Source organism: Crinia signifera, chromosome 4, assembly GCF_055691185.1.
Source record: "Crinia signifera chromosome 4, ASM5569118v1, whole genome shotgun sequence".
In the NCBI taxonomy this organism is placed as follows: Eukaryota; Metazoa; Chordata; class Amphibia; order Anura; family Myobatrachidae; genus Crinia; species Crinia signifera.
In genome coordinates, this window is record NC_139220.1 from 194598459 (window position 1) to 194620811 (window position 22353).

Below are 22353 nucleotides of genomic sequence, written 5' to 3' on the forward strand. Positions count from 1 at the left end.
TAGGTTGACAGCCAAAAGTTCGACCACTATTGGTCAATAGTCAAAACCTTGACACATCAAAAAGGTGGACATACATTAGGTCGACATGGTCAAAAGGTCGACATGAGTTTTTTACTTTTGTGGTGTTTATGTCAACATAGATTACCATGGGCACCATATAAGTGTACCACGTCCCCTCGCATGGCTTGCTGCGCTCGCCATGCTTCAGGCACAGTTGCATTAGCTGGGGCACCAGCAGATGGTTGAGTTACCCTGAGAGTACTCATCTGCAGCTCTGTTGCTAAGGCCAGGAATTCTCTATTGGAAGACAGAGACCGGTGGCCTTTGCATTCCTACAAATCAGAGATGACACGCCTCCCTGATGGCAAATGGAGGCCATCATCCACCCCACCTCTAAACAGCTGCAGACTACTTAAGAACTGACCTCAGTGGCTATACTATGTCTAATGGAAAAATACTCATTCTGAATATACGCAGTACAACAATGCCGGGACTTAAATCAGGCCCTATATGCAATCTAAGATGCAAAGTTGAGGAAAAAGTAGCAAAACTGAGGTGAAAGAATGGAATTGCAGTAGCCATCTTTTGCCATGTGGCACAAAATGAATAAATCTGTATGTCTTATGTGCTTATAGAATTTGTATTTATGAAAGTATATCAAAGCTAAATTGTTGTAGGGCATGACTATTTGTCAAAATGTGTCATATGTTTAATGTTGTAATATCAAAGCAATGTTCTGCCACCACATAAGCTTTCTGCATATGGCTGATGATCATGAAGTAGGCACAGTATATGAAGAGGCTACTACAACTGGCTGCTGGTGTCCCAATACCCCGCTTCTCTAAGCTCTGTGTATTTTATTGCCATCTGACACCCCTGGCCCGATGAGAACATTAGATTAAATGTACTTTGTATTGCTTTATGAGATGTATGCTGCCATCTGGACACGGATTCCACTCAGTGTCACTGTTACTTCACCTTTGTTCACCTTATAATGATATATATATTTATGTGTCTGCTCAGCTATAATAAGAGACATTTCTACCTGCTCCTGCAGACACTTCGTGCCACGCTGTATCTGCATGTGCTTTGTCTTGCTGGAAAAAGAGTTGTTTGACCATTGGGAGCACTCAATATGTATTTTTGAAATGATTTGTCATGGGAGCAGATGGCTATAAAGATTGAATCGAGGAGCAACTCTCATTTACAATAGGGGTGCTTCAGAAATAAGAGATTTTTCACATATGTAGAAAACATATACAGAAAAAAATATTTTAATACTATTATTTTTTATATATCCTTAAAATACAATACAAATACAAAAAGAAATCATTGCTAATGAATAAAATACAGGGTTCATGGCTATAGTTTTATAATGGTCTGTGACTCACAGCCTGCAGTTTGATGGTAAACCCCTGTAGATGCATTTTGTCAGAGCTACTGGGGGTGATTCAGTTGTTTAATGGCTGCCCATAGTTCATGTCGCCTGTCTGTTTGTGCGCCCATTGTTTTATCTCACTGACTGATCCCAGAAGTACCACGTTTAGCCATGCAAATCGATTAAACTGGACTCAAGTACTGCACGCAATGCAAAACTGGCCATGTGGGTGCCAGAAAGGGCCAATTTTTGCACATCTCTGCTTGCCACCTCAGAAGGTGGCGAGCAGAAATGATGTCAGCATGCCCCTCCTCAGAAACAGTTGACTAACTGCTGGTGGTCAGAATGCATTGTCTCTGAACTCTTGAGCTCATGAGAACGCATGGGCTCATAGGATTAGCTTTACACTAATAGTTAGGCGCCTAAGCAGTGATTCTGCTTTTTGGACTGTGTGTAAAAAAAAAAAATCTGTCTGTATACTGTACTTTATTTCAACAATCATGAAAGCAGGAAGAAGCAAGGCCATCTATTAATCTCTGCACAGGATCATCACTGTATGCGTGATAGCATTGCAGTCATTTGCATGCACTTTGCTCTTCTTTATGATACAAATAAATAACACACAGATGCTAACAGATTGAGAAAAATGCGTTCAACGATAGCAATAGAATTTCAATGTGTACTGGCTAGTGTAGACATTTATAAAGGATTGCAAGTAAGGTGGATGTTCTACCAAACATCACGCTCAGGAATTATATAAGTATAAAGATATACTGTACAATATCCATTTGTCTGCAGATTGCTTTATCCATCTCTCTTAAAGTCAGTGCCCTACCATGTCTTATTATATAAACAGGAGACCATTTTTACACTAGCAGAACTGTAAGAAACAGATGGAGTGTAGCAGCATGAGGGGAAAAACAACAGAAAGATGGAAAGATGTTATAATGTGCTGCGCATTTTCGATTCTATACTTTCTATTTTTGTAAACATCAACTGTAAGAAATCCCAAAAGATGAATGGCATTTTTTATCTAATGTAGCATAAAACACCAGAAATGGTCGGCTCTGTCTTATTAAAGGAGCAGTGTACCCTATAATGGGACTGATTCAATAAAATGCACCACCTACCACCTATGTTATACTGTATCCAACATTGTCTGTGAAATATGTATATTTCCTGCTTGAGGAGACACAATAGCCTACACAACATATATATTTCTCATTGAAATGTATTCGACCTTCCAGATTTTTTTACAAAACCACAAAAATCACATTGTTCTTTTTATGTCATACATACATTTAGCCATACCTCCCAACTTTCGTAGATCAGCAGGCGGGACGCTGCTGCTGCGCGCTGGAGGCGTGCCAAAATTTTCGGGGCGGGGCCTAATTTGGGGCGTGGCCTATACTCGCGGCTCCCCGCGAGGCCACGCCCCCATTTTGCCGCTATGTGAGCCTCTAGCCATGCCCCCAGCCCCCTGGCTGCGGGAATAGACGCTGTGCGCATGCGCACAGCGTTTATTCCCCGCTGCTTAGCAGCTGACAGGGGGGACTCCCAACAGCCCCCCCCCACACCGCGGGACACTGCCGCCCGCGGGTGGGACAGCGGGACAGGCCCTGACAATCGGGACTGTCCCGATAAAATCGGGACTGTTGGGAGGTATGATTTAGCCCAGTTTGTATTAGTTTGTATTAGTATTACTAATATTTGTATAGAAGCTAAGGGGCATAGTTGGCACCAGAACAATGTCAGTAACAAATCAGGAAGGGTCAGGAAAAAAGTCAATCATGGTAACAGAGCCCAGATATATGTGTGTGTGTGTGTGTGTGTGGGGGGGGTTAACCTGATATAAAATGTAAAATGTACAACCTTCATGGGCAGTTATGCTAGTTTTTTTACCTTATTAATGAAAGAATGTCATTTGTGTTTTTTTTTTTTTTTTTATGAATTGCAGTGCAAAGGGATGCCAATACTGATGTTTGTGTATGTCTTGCTTCAGTAGTAAAATGTGTATCCTATTTCAGTACAGATAAAATGTAAAATGTACAACCTTCATGGGCAGTTATGCTAGTTTTTTACCTTATTAATGAAAGAATGTCATTTGTGTTTTTTTATTTTTTTTATGAATTGCAGTGCAAAGGGATGCCAATACTGATGTTTGTGTATGTCTTGCTTCAGTAGTAAAATGTGTATCCTATTTCAGTACAGATACTTAATAAAAATGAAAATGTGCACAAATAATCTGTGTATATGCTGATTTCTGCTTATTTTCTGTATTAAATAGCCAGCAACAAAAAAAAGGTGCTAGTTGGTTAATAGTGAGAAAAGTGGAATGCATGGCAAGCTGTACATCTGTAAGGATGGTATCCGGGTTTTAGAACCCTGTGTAATGTATTCCAGTCAGTGAATTAATATTTCCTAGGGCATAATTTAAACAGTGTTTTTTTTGCTTCAGGCATTTATTGCTTTATATAACACCAGAGTAAACTGTTGCTTTAAGCAGTGTAAACTGTGCTACAGTCCTTTAGATTTATTCAGGTTTCTTTTTTATCTTTAGAATAAACTCGTAAAATTATCAGTGTAGTTTATGAAGCTATTTATATTCATGAAGATTGTAAATCATAATTTTCATTGTCAAACTTTCTGAACTTGCATTAAGTATCACAGCCATGCATAGGATTTGTTCATCTTGGTGTGGGGATTTTACACTTGTGCAATATTTCATCCAGCACTAAAGGCTCTCCATCTCCCACTTATTCTCTCACAGATTTAGAGAAACAAGATTCAACAGGAACAACTTGATATGTTCAAATGTATTGGTAGATTTACAAATGCTTCTTAAGGCTTCCATACATTACAGACATATTACTGGTTGCCCGAAGACGGCTGGGGCAGGGAATCTGAAAGATTAAGCACGTATTGTAGGGTTCAGCAAATCACTAAATCTACCTATCTATCTATCTATCTATCTATCTATCTATCTATCGTCGATACCTTTCTTCATCTTTCTGCACTTTTTTTTGTTTTAATATCAGAGTCTACTTACTGTACTATAATTACTAATACTTTATTTGAACCCAGTTTTAACATTAGCCCCATTGATCAACTCATATGAACCGCCTTATAGATCATTCTGCAACTCCCAGCAGGCACATAATTGAGCAATATGTATTTTTGCAGTGGTTTATGTGGGGGTATGAAATGGTCAGGAGGACGCGTAAACACGTACCCTCGCGGGGCTCGTGGATACTGGGGGTGACGCAATGGCATAGTAAGCACCCATCACATCACATCACATGGCATGGGTGCTTATACAATGAAATATCGCATCTCCCCACTATATGCGATATGTGATGCGCGGGAAAGTGCATCGCATTACAAGCCATGATGAACATGGTGCGATCTGTACTACATGCAATACGTTTTTAACTAAAAAGTTCAAAACCCATGCAATCATCGCATCGTGCATGGGCACCTTAACTTGTCATCTTGGCAGAGCCAAGATTGCCACCACCCTGACTAGTCAGACATGTCTTTGGTTAGCATGAATCTGCCAACCTGCTGAAAATGAAATTATTTTGTAACTCACCCCAAACTCGGCCAGATTAACAATGGGATAGATGGATGGAGACTATGGGGCTCTAGGGGATGTACATGGTCAATTGGCACTGGTCACTCCCACTCAACACAGGCCAAAGCCCCACCCCTATTTCTCACATTAAGCCCTTGATCATTTTCTGTGCCAGGCCAATGTGGCCCTTAGTCCTGCCCTTCTATAAAATACTACACCACATTTTTATAGTTGTGGCTCAGCTGTGGTTGTATAATACAGGTAGAACATCGATAATCCCGCATCCTTGGTTCCAACACTGTGCCAGAGTATTGTGGTACATCCCAACAGATTTTCCAGCCACCCCGCCTACCTTAAACCCTAACCTCCCACAGCCCAAGCAAGCCCTCCTGCAGTCTATCTGAGACCTCCTGCAGCCTAATTCCATCCCGCAGAACATAAATTTCTTACAGCCTGACTACCCCCCACAGCCTAACTCTACCCATGGACTAACTGAGCCCTCCTGGAGCCTAACTTCCCCCTGGCACCTGATGTGTCTAGCTTAGAAAAGACATGCCGGGCCACCAGTTGCTGAGTAATCAGTATTGTACCTGTATTTTAAAAAACATTATAGAACAGCAGTTCTCAGTGGTGGTAACACACATGTCAATGTTTATCTCTTCTTCAGCCACAATGGCTAAATCATATGGGCTAATCCTTCAAGAATTAATTTTGCTATTACGTATTAATTTACAACCTAATAATGATTGGATTATTATCAGGTAGCATGATGTTTTTTACAGCACAGGTACAGAGATACTGTATGATGCCTGTTGGGCCATCTCTATTGTAATATTGCAGCATATATCACTGTCATAATTAATAAGCTACTGTTTACCACAACTGTGCTAGTGGTTACCGCAACTGTGGTATGATCATCCCAATAGCTTGGACTTCACTGTGACCTGAATTTGAGAACTTTGCTTTTTACATAGAAATGTTAGCAAAATACAGTACATTAACCCAGATTTGATGGTGTTTAGCTTTATCTTTAGTGCTAGGTATTTTGTAACACAGCAATAATAATTTCAGACTGCAAAAGCCAGGTCGCACCCTGGATTGGGCCCCTCCCAGAAGCGAACCAACATTTGCGGTCTGAAAGCTCACGCAGTGACTGGATTTATTGCCAGGTCGCCGATGTCAGTCAGAGGTGGAGCGGCAGTGCGTCCACTGAGAGTGGGGGAGGAGGCACGATTGGGGCTGACGCTGTCTCCAAGCGCTGCCTCCTCCATAGTGTAAATCCGGGATCCGGGTTACCTAGGTCACAGCGGTGTTCAACCCTGGCCGTGACCAGAGTTGAAATGCCGGGTTGCTCGACTCTGGAAACATGGCTGTTGTGCTTTTAAACCTCAGATCAACCTATGTTAACATGCAAAAATCCGTGTTGATTTGGCGGCCTGAACGCAGTATTAGCTGCAATTGCATGTTTGTGTATTTTGCACAAAACCCCATCGTTTACAGAGTCTCACACTACATGCCATGAAAAGTGTGTCTAAGAAATGCATTGATTTCACTGACTATGAGAATATAATTGCAGTTTCGGTCATTGTCTTACAGTACTCACACTACATTTATAAAAGGGCCACCCTGACAAACTCTGCTACCGCCCATACAGAGAAGGTAAATGTCAAACATTTGCAGTTTGAACTAATTGTATTTCTCTCTGTCATAATAGCAAAGCTCCCTGGCTTGATAAACACTCTGCTTCGAGCAATGTTAATAAAGAAGACACACTCGCACCTAATGTATATTTATCATTTTTGTTCAAATATAAGGAGATAAAATGGCAAATATGCATAATTTCTGAGAATTATGCACTGCTCCTAAATTGCTCGCTGCAACATTTAACTATTTCAGTTAATGCTCTATTCATCACTTTGCCTGACTGCCTTCATTCTGCACAATGTGAATATTTAAAGTTTTTATGATTTATTAATCAGATAACTTTTATTTATTAAATTAGTATTTATTATAACTAAAAATGTATGCCTGATGCTTTTTATGGCAAAAAGTACCTATTGGATATGCTGTAGCTAGCCTAGTCTACAAGGTTTATAAATGAACATACTGTATGGTTATGTTTCTCATGGTAAAAAAATCGAGATTGTTTTAAGAAAGCCATGATACATGTGATCACTATGGGTAGTATTCAATGAGAAAATTCTCCGTGCATGGAGAGCGTTTTATTTCGCTCGCCATGCACTCTCCGTGTTTTTGCGGAGATTCTCCATGTTTGGAGATTCTCCGTCACGGCACTTTATCCACTATTCAATGTGGCTGATGCTCGCCGCCACTCGCGGCGAGTCTTAACCCCTGCAGCGGACGAGCATCCGCGGCAGGGAGCTTTCAGGGAGCCGGGGGACGGAAGCAGCCAGAGAGATTAAAGTCTCCCTGGCTGCTCCAGAGGAATGTGGAGGGGAGGTGGGCTCCCCGGGACCCAGGCAGCACAGGCTGCCCCCCCCCTATAGCCAGCGGGGGACCCAGTATTCACTGCACCCGATCGTGCATATTAACGATCGGGTGCAGTGAATATATGAATATCTAATGAGCGGCTGGAGCGCTCCGGCCCCCTGCTGGCTGCACTGTGTAAAAAAATATATATTTTTTTTAAATTAAATATATATTCATGTGCTATAAGCACATGAATAAAAATAACATACCCCTTCACAGAAAAAAAAACCTGATTTTTTGACACCAAAATTAAAAAAAAAACCTTTTAGTTTAAAAGTTCACATTCCAGATCTCCATCAAAAGATGGAGAATTTCTACACTGAGAGAGACGGCGAAAATCACTTAGAAAGACGGAGAATATTTCACATTGAATAGGGTGGTTCACTTTTGGAGAGCAAAATGCTCCGTCCAAGGCGAAAAAGCAAAAATTCTCCATAAAACACAGAGAATTTTTCTCATTGAATACTGCCCTATGAATGATATTATCTCTGGCTTAAAGTCAGCGACAGGTCAGAGGCTGGTAGAAGGGTAAGATATAAATGTGAGTGTAGCAGGGCTTGACTGCTTGCCTGATAATCTGGTTGGAAGAGAATATCTCAATAGAAGGTTAGGGGTTAGAAGAGGAAATAAAATAAGGCTATGCAACACAAAAAGTTTAGAGGTTGTCCACCTTTTGTAGTGGTCAGTGGCACCCCGGAAACTGATGACATAGCACCTGTGCTGACCTGAATCAAGAGGAACACTGTGCCTGCATGCCTAACAATACCAAGATCCACCACCTAATGGCTCCCCATACATTGATGGCCTTGATTCCCTCACTCACTGGCATTGCTAATCTCCTGAACAGATCTGCCTATTGGCGGCAATGAAACATGTAAAAATGCTGATTGGCCAACCAGAATAATTTTTCGGTCCTGAAGAGGGAATCTGGATTTTTAAACATTTCTAACAGTTGAGAATCCCTGGTCTGTCTGTTTGAAGAATCTGTACATTGCCCCAATAAGTCTTTGGTGTCTTGGGGTTCTACTTGCCACTTGCCATCACTGGGATGGGATTGTACTGACTGGAATATCAAGGCCACTGTTTTTCATTGGTTAGAATATGAGAAGAGTAAATTGTATAGTATATACAGATTACATCAACCTCAGTAAGTGAATATACAGGACATGGTAAGAAATTTGTGGCGACTGGTCCTACTTATACTTAATACATCTTCTGTTAAAATATTTATTTCCCACAATAAATAGCCCAATAATACTGCAAATTCCTTATTATTTTCTGTAATTTGGAATATACTATGAGTGAAGTTTTCAAACTGGACTGATACATTTCCTTTGTATTTGTTGGTTATAAAACTTTTCCCAAGACTCTCGCTACTGTACATAATATGTTTGTGCCCTATGCACAAGTAAAGTGGTTTTCTAAATGATGCTCCAACAATGTAGAAATCTGACCACATAGAGATAGATGTATTTATCAGAGAGGATAAATGATCTTTTTAAATTCACAAGCCATTAAAAGTATAGACAGCTTAGTAAATATGTGAGTGGCTGGAAGCCAGGACATTCATTGGCAGTGAAAGGAGCTTGCTCCAAGCAGTCTGCAGACTAAACACAGCAGCCGCATCGCTGCAGCATCTCCTCAATCCTTTTGTTTGGCTTTCACAGCTAATGATACTCTTGGCACATCTGACCTACTGTAGTTCTGTTTAATTGTAAAACAAATCAAGTTTCTCTAGTGTAGTATTATGTATGCAAATCATAAAGTGAAGATAGGAACATTGTTTTGAAGATTAAATGGACGTTTGTGGAAGCTTTTGTTCGGTGGCGGTAAGCTACAGCATGGTGCTCGGCTGCTGCCCTATTCCACGTGTGGCAGCATCCAGCATTTACATAATTACAGTAAAGGTTCTGTAAAATATTCAACGACGATATTGAATACTATTGTTTCCTAAACAGCTCTAATTTCGACCTCCTTCTGCTAACAGATTAAACAATGATGCCGCCTGAGAGAAAAGGTGCCCTGATCATGAATACTGTCACTAAAGATAATTGGTATTTTTAGAATTGTTGCAAAAGTGTCCAAAGAGGTTGTACTGTAAATGCCAGGTTATGTCAGGTAGGGAAATTCTTACAAATGGGCAGTCAAAAAGATGAATTCTTAATTCCAAATGGTTTGATAAAAATGAAAGCGGTAGTGGAGTCATAGCATAGAGCAGTGATTTTCAACCTTTTCACCTTGCGGCACACCAAATAAGATTTTAAAATTGCCAAGGCACACCATGAGACCCACACAGGGCAAAAAACATTGGCCCCCATAGGAAAAAAACAAACCTATTGGCCCCCATATAAAAAACAATCACACTGGTCACCACAGGTAACAAAAATAAAATACATTGGCCCTTTACATTAAAAGACGAGACCAGTAAATAACCGTTGAACTGGTGTTGGCTGTAAACTGGTTTGGGAATCTCTAGATCTGGGGGCACACTTGAGAACAGCTCAAGGCACACTAGTGTGCCACGGCACAGTGGTTGAAAAACACTGGCATAGAGTGTTGACCCTAACAGGCCTATCTTCTGGTCCGCAGTGATAATCTAGAGTTTCTGGGGCTGTAGAGGGATAAGGAATTACCCAGTGATACCAACTGGGAGTGTGTAATGGGGCCTACACACATAGCAATTAAGGGGCATTTTTTATTCAATCTCACTAGATCACTTAGAAAATGCTGCTGCATCGCTCCGTGTTTAGGATCCATAGTGATGAGCTGCCCCGCACATTGCTATTGCCCGGTGATTACTATACAGCATGTTGGATATTAATGGGTCATGGCCATTGTTCTCTCCGGAAAACACTGGCCCTAACAGATCGCTCAGCACACAGAGCTGGAACATCACTGTGTGCTGAGCAATATAGCATCGATCAGAACGCTCAGCACATCTCCACATGTGTAGGCCCCTTAAGGCTTAACTGACCTCTTTGCTTAGTCTCTTTTGTGGGACATGCCCATGCTATGCATGACCCAGCTGACCGGTTCATTCATGCTCAATGAAACTTAAAGGCCAGGCTTGGGCTTTCAGGTCCACTAATAAAAAAATTAAAAAATAGGTTTTTAATAAACATTTTTATTGGTATTAGCAATTTGGAAAATTAGCATTTTTCATATATTTTCTTCCAATTCTGACACAGTCAGCACTTAGGTAATATCTGCCACTGCTGGACTTTCAGGTAAGTCAGAAGAGACAAGAAAGGGATGCAATGGAGGTGAAGCTAAGAGATTGTAGCATCTCAGGACAGACATACTGTAAATGTAAGAAGACTATCTCTATTCTGTTAGTGCTGCATATAATAGTAGGTTTAGAAAGTAAATTGTTTAAAATGTCATTATTTACATGATAGGTTATTAATTTTATGTGCATAGATTTCGAAATGGAAAAATATGTAATAAAGTAACCAACTAATATATATATATTTGTTCATCGTTCGCAAGAGCAATTGGCATTGCTGTATTGGGAGAAAATATAAATGAATGCACTTGGGTATTTAAAAAGCGTAGTACCCAGTTGTCAGCTATTAATGCCTTGCTTATTACAAGTAAAACTGTCTAGCAGTCAGTTCACCTCATATGAATGAAACCTGACAAGCTTGTATTTATTAGAGGTCTTTTACACTTTTAGCTTTAGGGAATTTTGCACCTCCTGCTTATCGAATTATTTCATTATTTTTGGCATCTCTTAGACTTTTTCCACACAGCTTTATTCACATGTGATTTCTAACACTAATTCTCACACTATGGTTCTTAATTCATGCTAATAGATCTCTTTGACAGCTGTCACTATATGTTTTGGGCTAAACTTAGTGAATGACAGATTTTATCACTTGGAGATATTGTACAGAATGTGTAGCCATAATATTTCATAAAGGAGCTTTTAATTCTGAATTTAGTGCTACACAGAGATAGTAAATGGACTATTGTTCCCCCAAGATATAAAAGAAAAGCAAAAAGAAACTTTTTATGACCCTTAATCATATTCCATTATTTATCTCGGCATCCAATCATCAAATGTATTTCTTATACAGTATATGGCGTATTTCCAATCAGCATCCTTGTACTGTATACACTCCATGATGCAGTGTGACATGCACCTTTCATATGGTTTGTTTACACTTATGTTTTACCATCATCACACCAATAAGAAGTCCCTGAGTAACCAAAAGGCCTAGGGCGCCAGGACTGGGCGAGGCGAGGGGGGGGGGGGGATTGGAGGAAGAGGTGTGCATTGCAGGTGACAGCCGAGGAATAAAATGAAGGCCTAATTTATTCCATGCTCTGTAGCTATCATCCATCCTGATGTACTGTGGGGGATAAAGTTCTTAAGGTGACTGCCAATGTAACTTACTGAGGGAACCATTACATTATGTACATTATGCTAGCAGCCTCAAGCCAAGGTTTCCTTCAAGCGCCACAGGCATTAGATCTTACATGCCAGTTGTATAACATTTGTTACAGGCACATGGGCAGTATGAATGGCGAGTTCCTGAGTGCCCATACACGTGTGCTGAACATTATAACAAGGGGATGTACATGTGTAATAGCCTAGGGCACCTTGAACTTTTAATCAGGCTCTGCCAATAAGCATGTGATAACCACTAGACAGAGCTTTCATCAAGCAGATATAGTGGACCCAGCCAGTAGGACAGTTAAGTGGCCTAATTGCGGGAGGCATGACCACAACTCCTTAGAGAAATATTGAGTTAAAATTGTTTTGGTGCAGCCGTAGAGCAGGGGAGCCAAGCAGCCTCTCAGCCAGGTGCAATTCGGGCTCAGCAGCATTAACAGCTTGTGGTGTTGAGGGAGGGGAGTGGGTGTGGCAGGAGAGGGCCCCAAGCAGGCCCCTCCATCAGGCCCGGGTATCTAGTACCAGCTCCTCCCCCTCTCTGTGGCTATGCCTGTAACAGCTGCACTCTCTGCTCCTACTGTAGCTTCTACTTTGAATACATATACTGCAGCAGCTACGGTTGAAATGTGAGGCATCCTGAGGCTCTTTCCTTCATGCTTTATGTGTCTCTAAGATTTACTATGGCAGTCATTCCAAAACAATGGTCCTAAAAGCAAAACTGCCTTGCAAACACTAATCTTCAGCACCTGCAGACGTGCCACAAATAAACCCTCACACAGTAAAACCTCTAATATGGCATTCATTAGAGTCAATTAAATGAAGTTTGATTCTTAATACATGATTGACCTTTTTGCCTTCATTGGCGTATGCGAAAAGATTCCTTATTGATATCAAATTAAAGGATCCATTGTGGATAAAGACACACTAGACCCAAGACATTATACCTTGCTGCTACTGCCAATTTTAACATTATCCTTTTATTTGGAGCTTTTGATTTTCTCTTTCTGCTTGTTATACAGCAAATAAATGCTGTGACACTGATTGTTTGTGATTTGCATCAAAGCTGAGACTGCTTGTTTGTCTCCTTAGACAGTGATAGGCACTCTCTTAACAAGGTACTGCCTGGGGTACACAGAGATTTCCATTCCAGCAACATGCAGCTGCTATATTCTAGAATGACCTAAAGACACAGAATGACTGAGCTCAGCCCATCTTACAATCCCATGGTCCTGAAAGGGCCATCTCATTTGGATGCTATGAACAATCTCTGTTCTTACTGTAAAACTCAGCATGATATCAGCCTGCTTCCTTTATGATTTCCCTATCTTTTTTTTTTTTCAACAGTAAATATTTTCAGTTTAGTTAAATGATCAGCCAGTCAAATAAAATAGATTTGTGCAATAAAATAAATCTGTGCAATTTTATTATATTATATTTTTCATTTATTGGTGTCAAAATAAATGCTTCCCAAACAAATCAAAATGGCTGTCAAAACTTCCTTCCGACTAACGGGAAACTGCAATGTCATTGGGATTTCCAGCTGGGCTGGTTAGGCTGCATCAACTTTTTTTTTTTTTACGAACACATTCAGCATTTTTATCTCCTTCTCAACCCTTCCATGAGTGTAGAAAATGTACTTGGCACTCGTTTAAAGAAAAAGGAAAGTCACTCAAAACAATTTAAAGGCATTTTTTTTTATTTTTTTTATTTTATTCAAGTGAATGAAGGTATCTTTTAAAACAAAAATATTCTAATACTGTATGCTCTGCACACCTCATCCATTAGGACATGGTATCACTTAAAGCTGTTATTTGCCAATATCAATATTACTCTATTTTTTAAGATAGTTTTTGCTTGAATAATACATTAGTCTTTTTTCTTTCAAATGCTTAATTGCTAATTTACTTTATGATTTGTAACTATTTGCTGTTATGCTATACTTTAAGAAATTGCAGTGGAGAGCGCACTTTGGACCATTCAGTGGTGAACACAAATGTCTTCACAGCTGCAATTCAGTATTTATTTTTATTATTTATTAACAGTTTCTTATATAGCGCAGCATAATCCGTTGCGCTTTACAATAGGATACAGTGATACAATAAACTTGGTATTTACAGACAGTCAAAAGGTATGAGGGCCCTGCTCGCAAGCTTACAATCTATAGGGAAATAGGCATTGATATATAAGGATAGATATTCTTTATTATATTAATTCCACCATAATGATACGGTGACAGGGGGATGGAAAATGTGAAAAAGGAAGAGAGTGGATATGTGTGGACTGTACAGTGGGGATGTGACTTGATAGGAGCTGTATATGAAGGTTAAGTGGCTGGTTCTGGAATTTGATAAGCTTGCCTGAAGAGGTGAGTTTTCAGGGAACGCTTATAGGTTTGGAGACTGGAGGAGAGTCTTATAGTGCTTGGGAGGGCATTCCACAGAGAAGAAAGTCTTGCAATCGGGAATTGGAGCGAGTAATGAGTGTGAATGAGAGATGCAGATCTTGTAAGGAACAAAGAGGTCGGGTTGGAAAATATTTTAAGATAAGAGAAGCGATTTATGTTGGTGTAGTTTGGTTTATAGCTTTCTGTGTAAGTAAAAGTATTTTGTATTGAATATGGTAGAATACAGGTAACCAATGAAGTAACTAACAGAGTAGCTTTGCAGACGATGAACATCTGGCTAGGAAGATTAGCCTCGCATCTGCATTCATGATGGACTGTAGTGGTGAGAGTCTGTATTGGGGAAGGCCAATAAGGAGACTGTTCAATGCGTGAGATGATGAGAGCATGGATTAGAGTTTTTGCAGTGTCTTGTGTAAGGTAAGGGCAAATTTGGAATATGTTTTTTTAGGTGCATGTGGCATGATTTCGAGACAGATTGAATGTGGGGAAAGTTCAGAGTAAAGGATAACACCTAGGCAGCGAGCTTGAGTGATTGTCATATTGTTAACAGTATAGAGAGATCTTGTTGGTAACTACTATTTATTGGTGGAAATATAATTAATTCAGTGTGCAGCAGCTGTGCAAAAATATGAAAATTTTGCATCTGCTGGGATTTGTACTGAGGCGCACACTGGAGGTGTATGAGATCCGCTGCTTGTGTATGGAGATGCAACCATCAGGTGCACATCAGTTTGTAATCGACCTTCTGAGTAACCCTTTGTCCATCTGAAGTAAGACATCATGTTTTCTGCACATGGGATTGCAACCGTAAACTGTGACAGGCCCATAACGTTCTCAATTCAACTGCCTTTGAGTTGCCACTCTCCCATTATTTCCCTGACTGTCACTCAAATAAATGCTCGTTGCGACCATCACCACAAGTCTATTGCGGCAACTGTGTACACATCGACATTGTGTCCATCGCTGAATCAGGCCCCTTTTTTTTTACCCAAATATAATAACCTGCGCATGGCAGGCACTAACACGAATTTTGTGGTTTACCCGCTTACTTTAAAGCGCTAATATTTTAAAAGGCAAAACCAGGTTGATTTTGGGCAGCCTCTATCCATCAAAAGGGAGAGCTATTAACAAACCAATCTGTCACTAAAGCAGGAAAGAGTTGGGGCACACGTGTGTAGGCTCAGTGGGTCATCAGTGTACTGTAGAGTGTCAGGCACACAAGCAAACTGGTTGCTGTCGGGTTATATTTTTTCTGCACTTTACTAGTAAATATACCATTCTGACTTCATTATCTATAGAAGTTATAGAATTTAATATCCTCACACACAGAAATAAATCATCCTATTGCATCAAGATAGCAACTTTATTTCTGAAAGGTATATAAAAAAAAAATATCCAAACCATCAATTTCAAAGAAATTCCTTTCAAATGGATTTGTGATATCTTTTATAATCATAATATGCAGTAAGGATCCCGAGTTCTCGTACTATTCCCAAAAAGCTATTTCAACATATATGAGCTGTAAGTGGTGATGGTGCAGTGCTATTTTCAGCTGTCTGTCTGTGTATCTGCCATGTGATATTACATACAGTACCTCAGTAACACCAAAATTATCATTTTGGTCAATGAAAAGGTTGGCATTTTATATTTCGAATAGTAATTACTAAAGCTGCTCCTTAAAAATACCTATATGCATAGTTGTATAAAAATGTATGAAGTTGTATGAATATGAAGATCACTGTAGCACTAGTGCGCATCAGATCAGATCCTAGCGATTTTTGGGGTATTCAATCCTGGGTCATGATTGTCAGTACGTCCCCTTCTTGGCCCGCCCGACTGATATTGGGCAGGTGGGATTCGATGTCCCGCCTGGAGAACTACGAAAAGGGGGCATGGCTGTGAGAAACGGCCTTAGATCGTCAAGATGCGGCTGTAATCTCGTCAATCCACGGCCGTTCTCTGCAAACCGGGCCCGAATGCTTTTCATTCTGCTGAGATGCCTATTCATTGCTGTCGGGAAAGACTGCATTGAATAGGCATCCCCCGCTATTTCCCCCCATCAGACATAGTGGCGGGGGATTGAATACCCCCTTTACTGTATGTGCAACACATAAGTTAAATCTGGATCAAACCATCTGTGGCACATCGCAAATTCCGATGTATTGGGCTGATAAATCGGATCAAATCTCATGTATTTGACATCCCATCTGACCTGTACTTTTTGAACTAGATCGCATTGCATCTATATCAAAATGCACAGTGCTTTAGCACATTGCATGCCTTTTGAACTACTGTAGATGAGATACGATCTAGTTCAAAATAGTGTGCATCGCACGGTGTATAGGCAGCATTAGAGCTAGAAAAAGTGTGATTGGTCAACAGTAAAGTGATAGTCCCTGCTTGGATCACACAACAACAGAAATTAACTGAATATCTAGATAGATGTGCGAAAAACATTGCTGGACACCAATAGTGGCTCCAGAGGAGGGGCTGCAGCACAATCCAATCCAATTCAAATAGGGGAGAAAATGGCAGTCAGTTTGGAATGGCAGTTGGTGGCAGTTGCTGTGCCTCCCCTATTTGAATTTTGAACTGTGCTGCAGCCCATCCTCCCCGGCTGTGGACTATATTTATGTCAAAGGAACATTCTATTTAATGAGAGTTTTTATATGCAACACAGAACTCTGTTTAAGAGTAAGTAAGTATATGAGGGTTTTAACTGCGTGGTTAATTGTATTTCTTGCATTTTAAGGCAGTTACTTTCATATATAATCTGGTCAGATGGGGGTGTGAATGGAAGGATGGGGCTAGAGTACCATAGACCTCCAAAATGTTTGCTTCCATGTGGCCCAAATGGCAGATATAGGTACATATTACTTCGTACCGTCCTTTTGTGCACATGTCATTATTAACTACAATTTCATCAAAGTCAAATAAATTCTCTTTAAGCACCAAATGTAAATTTTTCTCTATACGTAGTGACAGTCAGTGCATGTACTTGGGTCCCTGTGTACAGTACTGCCGCCCAAATGGAAATCTTTCTCTGTATGTAGTGACAGTCAGTGCCTGTACTGGTCCCTGTGTACAGTACTGCCCCCAAATGGAAATCTTTCTCTATACGTAGTGACAGTCAGTGCCTGTACTGGTCCCTGTGTACAGTACTGCCCCCAAATGTAAAATCTTTCTCTATATACGTAGTGACAGTCAGTGCCTGTACTCTGGTCCCTGTGTACAGTACTGCCCCCAACTGGAAATCTTTCTCTATACATAGTGACATTCAGTGCCTGTACTCTGGACCCTGTGTACAGTACTGCCCCCAAATGCAGAGCCGAATTTCCCATTAGGCACGTGAGGCACCAACCTAGGGGTGGCACATGTTTGGGGGCGGCACCTGGATGCCTGTGATAGTACTGTCAGCCCAAAATGTACCAATAACTGCAAATAACTGCAAAATATCCACTGTACTGTACTATATTCCATCTTAAATAGAGTGTAAATGGATAGGACATGCAGATACTGCCCCTGTAAACTGTCCTACTTAGTAAACATTATTGTTGTGCCTAGGGGCGCCCTCATCCCTAAATCCGCCCCTGCCCAAATGTAAAATATTTCTCTATTCGTAGTGACATCCAGTGCCTGTACTCTGGTCCCTGTGTACAGTACTGCCCCCAAATATAAATCTTTATATGTAGTGACATCCAGTGCCTGTTCTCTGGTCCCTGTGTACAGTACTGCCCCCAAATATAAATCTTTATATGTAGTGACATCCAGTGCCTGTACTCTGGTCCCTGTGTACAGTACTGCCCCCTTTACCACTGCCCTGCTGACTGTGATGAAAATAGAAGCATCTTCGTCTACTCTCTAGGATTTCTCTCTCCACTGGGTTGATAAATGATGGCAGAAAAGATACGATAGCTCTTTTTGTTATATTGCATGGAGGGACCTGCCTGTGCATTTCTGTGTGAAATTGCTAGTGAGATGTGACTGAGAGAATAGCTTGATCCAGATAAAAAGTTCCGCCTTGAATTTCCCATTCACAGAACTGTGACATTATACTCAGCCTTTCACTGTGTACATGTCATCGGGCAGTAGGGGAAACATTAAGTTACAGAGAAAAGAATTGCAGACTCATATGAAAATAAGCAGGTTTAGTGCCTATGCGCCAAAAAACTGAATGAGCTTTGCAGATTGATTTCAATAGTACACATACAAGTATGCCAATGTGGGATTTATTATGCTACACTGTGACTGAAATGCAGCTGTATATATTCTGACCATTGGCAAAATTCATTACCCATATGTTTCTTTAGCACTGCAGCAGCTGTAAAAGTTCTGATGGTGATATTTCTGTGACAGCAATCTATACATACTGTATAATAAAACTGTAAGGGTTGTATCTGTAAATAGATTTTTTCGTTTGAGAAATATACTTCTCGGGACTGTTTATGATATAAGAAACTTCAGAGAATCTGTTCGTGTCGGCATCACGCAAAAACTACTGGATGAATTTGGATCATTGTTCCATAGTGTATAGATTAGTGATGTAGAAAGAAACTATTTTCTCAATGTAAGATAGACAGTCAATAGGTCCACAACTATTGCTCGACAGTCAAAAGGTCGACATGTGAAAAGGTAGACATTTGCAAAGGGTTGGCATGCAATATGTTGACACAAGCAAAAGGTCGACATGAAAAGGTTGACACATAAAAAGCAGACATGCATTTTTCTCAAATTGGCCCCCAATTAGCGTAAGGCATACGCTAGTGTAAGGCGTACCTGTTCTCAGTTGGGATGGTAAAGTATGAAAAAAGTCCCCAAAAAAATGAAAAAAAAAAAAAAAAATGTGAAGAACTCATGTTGACCTTTCATGTGTTGAATTTCAGTTGTGTCTACCTTTTTTGACAATGTCGACCTATTGCATGTCGACCTTTTGTCAGTATTGACCTTTTGTTTGTGAATCTATTGTATGTCAAACTTTTTGGTGTCGACCTATTGACTGTCTATCTAGACACATGGGTGAGATTTAATAGAATGAGAGATTCAGAAAGTGAGAGATTTGGTGAGAAATCTCCAGTTTTTTTAAAGCGGCAATCATTTACACTGCAAAACCAGTTTGATTTTGAAGTGTAAATGATTGCCACTTTAAAAAAACTGGAGATTTCTCACCAAATCTCTCACTTTCTGAATCTCTCATCCTATTAAATCTCACCCAGTAGATCTATTAACCGGAACCAATGCATACATCTCTTATCGCTGGGAGAGTGGAAGGAAACAGTTGCCCATAGAGGGGTATTCTAAACCCTTCAGCTAATTGCTGTGCCCCACACACAAGCCCCCAGTCAGACTGATCCTCGCAGCTCTCAAAGCTGAAAGGTAATTTCAGTGTCAAAAACAAAGGGCTAGATGTACTAAGCTTCAAAAAGTGATAATGTGGAGATTATAAACTACCAGTCAATCAGCCCCCAACTGCCATATTCAAGGTAGTTATATGGCAGTTGGGGGCTGGTTGGTTGGTGGTTTAGCACTCTCTACTTTATCACTTTTTAAAGCTTAGTACATTTGACCCATAATCAGGTTCCCGGATGGGGCAAAACATTGGGCCTGATTCAGACACGCTCACTGGGCAGCATATATTCGCTGCCTATCGAGCAGGTAAACGCCACCCTGACGAACCAGCAATTAGTTGCAATTAAATCCCGTGGCATATTGAATACCTCCGACCCCCTAGTCTACTTTGGGGTAAGGCTGTCTTCGCATTCCAGAGCTAGGTAAATTTACAATTTAGCAGCTAATCTATAGATTTGTAATTCCTTATATATCTTGCCTTGGCAAAATATGCCATGCAGCAGGAGATACCTGGTGTGAGTGAGCAGACAGGTCCTGTGCAACTCTTCCGATATTGCATTGCTATGTGAATTAGACGCACAAGCATACTCTGCTGATCAAATAATATGCAGCTGCCTTATTCTGTGTACGACAGCACCTGTATCTTCTTATATGAAATGTTACAGTAGCATAGCCAGATACAGCTGCACAGAATATAGGCATGCCACATATCATTTTAATGAGCATACATTATTTGTTCCTCCTATTTGCATAGAAAAGACACTCAGCAAGTCATGCCACTGTCTAGGTTTTAGTGATGTCCACACTGGAGCACAAGTGTATTAGTACCTTAGTTATTAATTATCCATGCTGAAGATTGGATATCACTAAATCCTGCACTGTTATATCCATTTTCCACTGCTGACAAAACCCAGGTTATTGCCATGACATCCCATGTAATATCTTAGTAGAAAAGGGTTAATCTGGGTCTAGTGACCCAAGAATCCAACCCGGCTAGCTTGCAGGGTTTTCCCCAGGAAGGACCCATTTTAAAGGGGAGCGTGAGCTCGTTTACAGCATAAGAAGAAAGTCAACGAGCTTAGCTGCTTCCTGCAGCGATCTGAGGGGTAGATTTATTAAGTTCGGTGAAGTGATAAAGTGTCTGGTTTTTATCACAGGCCAATCAGCTCCTATTCTGTCTTTTTTCAAACCAAGCCTGTAACTTCACAGTTAGGAGCTGATTGGCCGTTGATAAACACCAGACACTTCACCGAGCTTAATAAATCTGCCCCACACTTACCTGGGGTGTGGCCAGTGACATCAAGGGGCGGAGCCGGATTCCCTGCTACAGCTGATACTCCCAGACATTACTGAACCACATTCGGTTCGACCCTGTTCAGAGCATTGTTCCAAATCTCGGCTAATAACTGGGACTTAGGTTGGAATAGAGGCAGTATTATGACTTGAGAACTGAGGTTGGGAATGCTTGCCATACAGAATAGATGCATATAAAGATGTAAATTCTACCAGTCTTGCTGTATATATTCAGAAGGTAAAATGTAATAGAAATGCACCATTGCTTCTTATGAGATGCTCATGAAAAGTAAAGTGACCATTTGCTCTTTATATTATGTGTGGGAAGGCAATCTAAACAAGAGCGGTACCAATGTCCCATAAGTTATGTTAGCATTGTGTGTTTGCATTGGCAGAAATGACACTGCAGCTGGGACAGAGGTCAGTCAGCCCAGCAATCATCCATTCACTGCCTCCTGTGTCCCAGGAAACTACATAGCTATGCAAGCAGAGGGTGAAAATAAACACTAGAATGCACTGGCAGATTAGCAGTAGGCATACTGCTGGGTTTTATTTACTTCATAGCTCTTGCCTTAGGTGTCCTCTGGCAGAGCCACTAAGCTCCGTCTCCATTGCTCGCTGGAAGTGATCTGAAACAGATCCTTGGTGTGCTTTCCCAGGAACAGCTGGGCACTTTTTGGCATCGCCTCTTCCAAATGCAAACGGGATACAACCAATGTTTGGTGTCTTTAGCGTCAGCTTTTTTATTTCCAGCACGCAATAGCTTCCGTTTGGATGTGATTGAACTTTTTTAAATATAGCAATATATTTGGTAGGTTTTAAAGCATCTTATCGATAATGGTTTTATTAAATATTTATATGTTTATCTGTTTGTTCTGCATTGTGAGTAATACGTTCTCCATACAGATAGTAATTTAAAGTAAACCACAAGGAACTGTACTGTATTCTGAAATAATGTCAGTCTCTCCTTTCCCTCTCATCATATACAGATGAAAATGTTTCTGTTGGGGTTTTTTTTTTTTTTTACCCACAGCAAGTAACATAAGGTTAAACTTGTCCTGGTGTCAGTGCTTGTTTTGAGAGTTTTACTATTTATTCAGTGATTTAGAACTTTGACATTTGTTGCTTAGGGAAATGTCTCCTCAAAGTGTGACCTCCACTTTACATGATGTGGTTTTACAGGTTCCACTCGGGACCCGTTTTCTGACCCACAGACAATCTTTACACGCAGAAACCCAGGGAACAGACTAATCTTATGGAAAAGAGGGATGTTTTAACCACATAAAACCAATGCTACAGGGATCCTTGCAGTGATACATATAGCCTTAGAATGGCACTCTAACCCTTTCACCCCATTGCCCATAGCATCTGTCTGGAGTTGCCTGGCAACTGAGGTTATTAATCTTTCCTGATCTGTTACATCTAGCAATGTTACCATCTGGTTCCTTAATTGTGTACAATCTATGCCC

The 22353-nt window shown here is 40.6% G+C and overlaps 1 protein-coding gene across 2 annotated transcripts in view; it reads left to right on the forward strand.

Annotated features, from left to right (window-relative positions):
- Positions 1-22353, forward strand: part of PLXNA4 (plexin A4) — a 602161-nt gene that overhangs the window by 42039 nt on the left and 537769 nt on the right. Inside the window, exon 1 of one of the 2 annotated variants that reach the window (XM_083183333.1) lies at positions 21494-21695. The exons of the other annotated variant lie outside the window; for it this stretch is intronic. The gene's annotated coding sequence lies outside the window, so the exon portion shown is untranslated. Of the gene's footprint in view, positions 1-21493; positions 21696-22353 lie in introns of those variants that run through there. 2 annotated transcript variants of the gene reach the window in all.